The sequence below is a fragment of the Zalophus californianus genome, chromosome 7, assembly GCF_009762305.2.
Source record: "Zalophus californianus isolate mZalCal1 chromosome 7, mZalCal1.pri.v2, whole genome shotgun sequence".
Taxonomy (NCBI): domain Eukaryota; kingdom Metazoa; phylum Chordata; class Mammalia; order Carnivora; family Otariidae; genus Zalophus; species Zalophus californianus.
This window is the reverse complement of record NC_045601.1, coordinates 64002974-64011114: the sequence shown is the minus strand read 5'-3', so window position 1 is coordinate 64011114 and position 8141 is coordinate 64002974. Positions and strand designations below refer to the sequence as shown.

At 36.4% G+C, this 8141-nt stretch overlaps 1 pseudogene; it reads right to left on the bottom strand.

The window, feature by feature from the left end:
- Window positions 1-6889: 6889 nt before the first annotated feature.
- On the bottom strand, window positions 6890-7774 carry LOC113927281 (annotated as a pseudogene).
- Between the last annotated feature and the right edge of the window lie 367 nt (window positions 7775-8141).

The window sequence follows — 8141 nt, the reverse complement described above, 5'->3', positions numbered from 1 at the left end:
TTATTTTAAAAGGTAGAGCCACATTTATCTGTTTACATTTAATAATTCACGAGATTTTTAACTCAAAAAACTGATAGGGCAAGGAATTTCCAAACAATTCGATTTGGCATATTTATATTCAGGAAATAAAAAAAACAGCTTCACACAAATCAAATTACCTCTTCCTAAAGGAGACTACAAAGGTTCCTAAAATCATGATCTTTTGGACATGTGGTAAATTGTGAAAAATCAGTACTTTATGAACTGGAGAAAAACAACATTTATAGTGGTTGAAAATCAATTTTATCTTTTATGTCTTTGGTGAAGAAATATTCCTCATGTTACAGAACTGGGCATTCCAATTCTATTTTCTCCTTCTACTTGTCATTGTTACTAATGCCAAAACAAGGCACCCATGTACCCTTATGGATGCTCAGTAAAGGTGGTAAAAGAGTTAATATCTTCAAAAACTTTTAGCTTTATTTTGTATAGTATAGTCTAGACACTGAAAGTATCACAGACTCATAGAATAATCTACCTTCATTTCCCCCTTGTAATGTAGCCTGGGAATATTTCTTCTAATATCCAATGACATATATATGTCATTGGATATATATATATAAATTGTATTAAACTATTGACTTTTGATAGTGTTTCTTCCCATGTTGTAGAAAGCACTGGAGATATTAATGCTGACCAAATACTCTGAGGAATGTGTCTTTAGTGCAGTGGTTCTCAACTAGTGATGATTTTGCCCCCTCAGGAGAAATCTGGCCATGTCTCTGGGCAAATATACCCCAGGAGCAAAACCATTTCCAGTTGAGAACCACTGCTTCAGAGGACAGATTAAATTGTCACAAAACCTTGACTACTTGAATAAATAATTGAGTTAAACTTGGATTAAAAAAATGAATTTAAAAGCAGAAAATGCTAGAGCAATTCTATTCCCATGAACATGTCAGATGGCAAGCAGCATGCTTTTTTTTTTAATGGAAGAAATGATTATACATTTCTAATACCATTGTTTACTAGCTTTTCATAACAATTTTTACCTTTCTGACTAATATATATCTAATACATTTTGGAAGTGGTAACAGTTCTTTATGGCTACAAAGCAACCAATTTTTAACCTACTACTTTATTAAAGCGTATAGTCCCTAGTGGCCTAAAAGACAATCCCATTTAATTGACCAAGTTGGATTATAGATAAAAGATCCATTATAAATCATTAAACAAATCATTAAAAATTGTATACAAGAGTCTCTTTGAGAAGGGTTAACAATTTCTAGGTCTCTACCCTGGGCTGGTCTTCTCAGAACTAAAATATACAAACTTGTATTTTGAATAATGATATGGTAATACTGTAATAGGTAAGGTTTTATTACTTCACCATACTTTACCACTCTGCCCTAGACTATGGAGCCTACTATAAAGCCAATAAGATGAAGTATAATGACTGTGAAGAACCCTAATCTTATAGGTTCAAGCCTAAGGCCACTTTATCACTGAACTTCCGTGATCTTTAATTTCTTCATCTATAAAATGGGAATAAAGGTACCCAGTTCATTTGTTCTAAAAAATGGGAAAACAAAGTTTTGTAAATGTGCTCACCTTCTTACTTGGTATGGAATAACATTTGATATAATTATCTAACTTAAATTTGTGAGAGGATTGATGTTTAATTTTTCAAACTTAATTAAAATGTTAATATCTATTATATATTAATAATATTTCAAAATCTATAAGCCATCTGTAAAGGAAAACTGTATTTTCCCAAATAGTTGAAACAAAAGAGTATTATCTGCAAAAAAACTCCCTAGCTTGGTCAGATCCTTCATTGTGTATGGATGATTACAGTGGACATTGATACTGGTGGTAATCTTCCTTGATGTATTAAATGATGTATTGCCTCATCGGAACTTTCTTGTGCCTTTGGGCTCTTTGTATAACCTAGGAATCTGCCTGTTTGCCCTCATAGCCGCAGATAAAGGAAGTAAATAGTGATACTGAGGAAGTGAGGTAATAATTGATTTTTAAGCTTCTATTTTTTTTTTCACGGTTATATTTTTATTTTTATTATTATTTTTAATTTTATTTTATTATGTTATGTTAGTCACCAGACTTGTGAACTCAAGGATTAGGGAGAAAAATTATGTTTAAATTGTAAGAACATAGGGGCTTTTATTTGTTTCTGTTTGTTTCTTTGTTTTTTTTTTTTTTTTAATTCTAGGTGAACAGCCACTTATATACTATAAATAATAGATTTGGGGAGAACAGATCAAAGAGCCAGTCTAGTTCACCTCAGACCAGGCAAAGATTCCACATGATAGAGACAATGGGATCAAAAAGTAGTTGGAGAGCAGGGAAATAGGGTGGGGTGTGGTTGTAATCTCTCAGGAGGGCTCCTAGGCCTTGATCCATTGAGTTGATGGACCCACCAAACATGTATTAATGTAATAAAGCAGAGGGGCTGTTGGCTTGGCTTCTTCTGGAGAGTCTGAGTTTCCTAGCATCCCTTCACACCACACCACACTGAAAACACCATACAGAAAACATGTTAGCAAGATACATGGTGGCAGAGAGGGCCCGAAATGGCTTCTCTAAATCCCCACAGCATCAGCATGATACAGGAGTATATTTGCAAACATTTTTTTCCTTCTAGTGGGGTACAGAGAAGGTTAGAAAACCTAAGGAAGCCCCATATTCTAAGCAGGCTGAATCCCAAGCATTTGGACCTCTGACTAGGCACCCAAGAACATAGGAGACAAGGAAGGGCTGAGAGGATATGTAGATGCCAATGCTCAAAGATCTAAAGGACAGGCAGCAAGTCAACAGATGCTGGCATGATCAGACAATCACCAGGGACAGACCAATTGGACCAACCTGTTAAGTATGCCTCAGAGCTGAGAGACAACTCTAAAAGAGAGAACCCTAAATTGACTAAGGTTGACTAAGACAACCTAGAATCAAACAAAGAAAAAACTTGATATGTCTTAACTTACTCCAAATTTACCTAGATTAAATTTTGAATACCTGAGGTATTAGAGAATTGAGGTGATAATTACATTCAGTGATGGGTAAATAAGCCAATTATAGTATTATAAATTGAATTTGTAGCTTGTACAAATTATACCCATTTAAAAATACAAAATAAATAAATAAAGGAACTATCACTTTTTCCAATATTTTCCCTGTAAAATGTGATTACCTTACATCATTCCCAGGAGATGTGGCATTTGATTGAGTTGTACATTGATCTAAGAGAAGTTTGATAAAAATGTGAAAATGTTCATCATATAATGAAAAAAATATATAAAAGTGCACTATATTATTCCAATATTTGATTCAAATGTTGAGTTTTTACATAACTGTAGAGTATGTTTTATAATACCAGTGACCTTTAAAATGAAGTTCTGGAGTGTTTCCAGCTTGCATACTGAAAAGAAAGAACAGAGTTATTGGGTGTTCCCAATAAAAACCTTGTCAAATTCTAAAATGAAATAAGATCATGTGAAAGGGTTTGGAAGACAGCATCATTTCAACAGATTTCTTTGAACGTGAATCCTATTAATGTGATTAAAACTGCATATGGTTTCTGTTAGTCAAAAGCACATTCAAAGAAGCTCAATAGATAAAATTATAATTTATAGCATTAGAGTTTTATGAAACTTCTATCTCCTCAAAGAGAAGTTGGATGAAAACACTAATTGGAGAAAATCACTCACCAGGATCAATATGAAAATGTAAGTCAAATACGACCTCTGACTCAGGATTATATTGATGATTTAAGAAACACTAGATTATTGGAAAGTTTTTAAATAAATCATTATTGCTCAACATGAAATAATGCCAAAGACATTAAACAACATTCTATGAGCTGGCAACTATATTTCCAAATAGGAGAATATAAAAGATATTAGAAAAATTTGTTTTGTTATTTTAGCCCTCATCTTATGAAATCAATTTTAACAAAATCTCCTTAATATAAATACATTCTACCTGTACTTGGAAATCATTTAAAAATTCTTGAATCGTAAGATCTGTGATATCAAGAAGCCAGTATATTTTGTAAAGTGTTGCATTTTCCTTAATATAATTCTTCACCCAGAACCTGGGAAAATCTCTCCAATGGGCCACATAAAAGTTTGGCACCAAATTTCCAATTTGAAAACAGGGAGATGATAGTGAAATTAGAATGAGGCTATATTAAAGAAAAGGAATGAAAGAGTCACTGAATTTGTTAAACATGTACCATGTGTCATATATTACTTAAGGCTGTGGAGAATGGGATACTATTTGAAGAGGAAGAGTTTAGTAGGACCCGATTTCTAGGAATTTATTATCTAGTTGAAGATATACACAAATGGATCACAAATTATGTAGAATGATGTCCAAAACACAGGTGACATACTGCGAGAAGAAAGTGTTCAGGGCCAGAATTAGAGCAGAAAACTGTAGGGAAAGCAACTAATGAGTTATAGGTTGTGAAAAGGAAAGAAAAAGGGGGAAAAGCCAAAGATTATTTTTTTCTCATTAAGATAAACGATAAAAGAAATCAATAAATATTAATATTCTTCTTCAACTTCCAGATTATACTAATATGTAACTGCCTTCCAGTATTTCTCTACACAATCTCTGCCTGACTTTTGTATTTCACATTCCTAAAGAAACCACTCCAACAAACACTATGACAGTCTCCCTGGCATGCACGATTTGGGTCACTGTGTCTTTTCCAAAGGAATTTTACTCTGTTATACTTTTATTTTATACATTCAAGATGTATAAATTAAATACATCATATTGGCCAAGTGCAGTCATAGAAATTTGGAATTTCAACGGCAAAAACATATAAGCTTTGTTATCAGAACTGCTGAACGTACAGTTCTCTCCTTTCCATACTTTGAGGTCCTCTCTCCTCCTTTTTCTCCCCTTCTCTGCCCTCTTGATCCCAGCCTTTCTCTTCTTTGCTCAAACTAGATTTGGGGACTTTTCAGACTGGCTGACTAGAATCATTATAATGTGAGGGGAAATCACCCCTTTGCAAGAAAAATATAAAATCTCTATTTGATATGTTTATTCCATCAAATTTTGAATAGAAAGTAATAGACTACTAGAATCTGAGCTGTGTGTGACAGAAATTAAGAAAAATCTAATATGGGCCTGCCTTCATAAAGGTAGCAAGGACAACACACGTTAAATAACTATTAGCAGATAGAACTATTGTAGTATAATTATGATCAGTGTTATAGGAACTTCTAAAATCTATACTGAAAGAATAAGAGACATTAGTGCAGAAGGATGGTATGGAATACAAAAAGAAATGGTGACCCAATTAAGTGGTAAAAATTCATTAATAGAATAAAACACTTTCAGTTATAGTAGTGATGATAACAATGACAATCATTTGAAAGAATAAGAGATTATAGAATTAAAATAAGGGACGATGATAGCAGGTAAGTTGAAAAAAGGGTGATGATGGCTCAAGTGTTCTTAGGTCTATTGTCTAGGTGCTGGTCTGAGAGATACTGTCTAACTTTGGATATTGTAAAAGTGTAAGGTTAACCACCGAAAAGAGAGAAGTCTATAAATTCCAAGCCAAAAGAGAATCAAATGTAAATAAAGAAAAACAAACAGATGAACAAAATGTGGTAAGTGAAAAATGAAGTAGAGACCAAAAGAATACATTTTTCCCTAGAATTTTGGAAGAAAGAGAGAGGGAGGGAGGGAAAGAGGAAGGGGGAAAAGAGAGAGAGGAAGGAAGGAAGGAAGCAAAGAAAGGGAACGAGAAAGAAAGAAAAGTAGTACATGATCAGAGATGTAGATAAAGCTATAGAGTCATCTTTTCCCTCCCCACAACTCCCCAGTGGGAGGTGCTAAAAAATGTTTGCATGCTAATGGTTCGGCAATAGGGCAAAAATTATGATGTTGAGAGAGGTGTATAATTTGGTTTGAGGTCCTGGAGAAGTAGAGGGGAACTGGCTGTAGAGCACAGGTGGGCCTTGGCCTCTGATACAGACAACCTACCTTTAACAGGAAGGAGAGAAGCAGGGTTCCGTTTGTATTTTGGAAGTGGAAAGATGGGAGAAATTGTATCTAATGCCTTGCAATTTTTCACTGAATTCTGAGGCAAAATCAACTGAAAATGAAGATGAGAAGGCATTGATGATTCTGGAATGCGGGCTTCTCTGGTGCCTTGCTCCAGATATAAGGAAAATAAAAGGAGATAAAAAGAAACCCAGAAAACTCACTGGACTGTCATTTCTCAAGTCCTGAGGTCTCTGCTCAGTGCCCCCTTCCTCCTTCTAACTTTCAGAGACCTTTTGCTGGTTTAGTTATTCCCAGGTCACTTCATTCTATTTTTAGGGGTGGAATAGGGTAAAGCAAGTCTTCTCCACATAGAATTTAGCTCTTGAGATGGAATCTACTTTTTGTGGTTTATAAAAGTTGGCCCTATGCTACAAGACAAACAGTTGTGAGTACAGAAAATTAGCAAGCTCTTGAGACACATACCCCACAAATACATGGGTGCACAAACACAACTTAATTTCTCCCTGCAATATGAGATCCATAGAATCTGTCAGGTAAGAAACAGTGTAGAATCAGTGAGAAAAGAATGAAAACAAGGGGAGAGAGGAGCTACAATGGAGCAATATGGAGGAAAACAGAAAAAAATATAAATACACTCCTGTGTTAGTTTCCTTCTTTTAAAAAATTCCAGTCATTTCTCTCTAGAAATGATTGAGCCCAACAATGGCTTTTCCATTCCATAGTTTTAACAATGTAGCTTTTTTTCTCCTATGCCCGAGTACATTTTTTTAAATGCATTTCTTTTTTTTTTTTTACAAATTTTATTTTCCATCAACCTTTTCCATTTCTATTTCCATTTTGTTTGCCTTTGTGGAAGAGCAGCTTAAGACCACTCAGTGGTTGTTCCTACCCATTCAACGGCCTGAGCAGTGGGAGCTGCAGACCAGTCTTCAGTGACCAGCTGCGCGCTCCAGTCTTCAGTAGGAAACTGCTGAATAGGCACTGAGGGCACCTACACACCTTCAGACCAGCCTGCACCTTCAGGCTGAGTAGCAGTGAACTCAGGAGCTGGAGTCGTCCATTCACCCTGAAATTCCTCCTTGGTTACAGCCTTTTCAGCAGCGGCCTGCTCTTCCTTTTCAATCTCTTCAGGAGCTCTGTAGAAGTAGAGATCAGGCATGACCTCCCATGGGTGTTCACGGGAAATGGTGCCACGCATGCGCAGAACTTCCCTGGCCAGCATCCACATCAGACCCACTGAGTGAGCTCCCTAGTTGTTGCAAGGGGTGGCAATGTCCACATAGTGCAGAGGAGAGTCTGTGTTACACAGAGCAATGGTAGGCAGGTTAACATAGGACGCCTCTGTAAGAGGCAGGTGGTCAGCCCTGGGATCAGTAACCACAAGAAGTCTCAGCTCCTGGAAGGCTGCCTAGATCTGCTTAGTGAAGGTTCCAGGAGTGAAGCGGCCGGCAATAGGAGTGGCTCCGGGAGCAGCAGCAAACTTCAGCACAGCTCACTGGCCAGTATTCCTGGACGATATGACACTGACATCAGCTGGGTTTTCAATGGCAACAATGGCACGAGCTGCCGGCAGAAGCTTCTCCCAGGTTCTCTTCAGATTTATGATGTAGATACCATCACTTTTCCTTTTGTAGATGTACTGCTCCATTTGAAAGTCAAGGTTGGTGCAACCTAAATGGGTTCCTGCTGCAAGGAATTTGAGGACATCCTCCTCCTTCATTTGCAGGACATCAAGGGCTCTGGACATTGTGAAAGTTTCCCTTTAAGTTACGATGGGAACACAAAACAACGCCATATGGACACTTCCCTGGGTAGCTCGGAAAAGTGCATCTCTATTTTTATAACCAAATGAAAACACAGCCTTCACACTAGTTTCAATAATGCTGTGTCTATAATGCCTCTTATGCGATAGGTTTGAATAGTGAATTGGCTGACTAAATTTAGGGAAAAATATGTATTGGCTGCTTAAATGAACTTCCTGATTGGTTAAGGAAACTAGAGGGATATGAGATTCCACATTAAGTAGAACACACATGTATTTTGATTTCTTGTTACCTGTTTCTTTCATGGAATAGCTTTGCCCCCTCAGTTGAGATTACTCCTTTCTTTGTTGA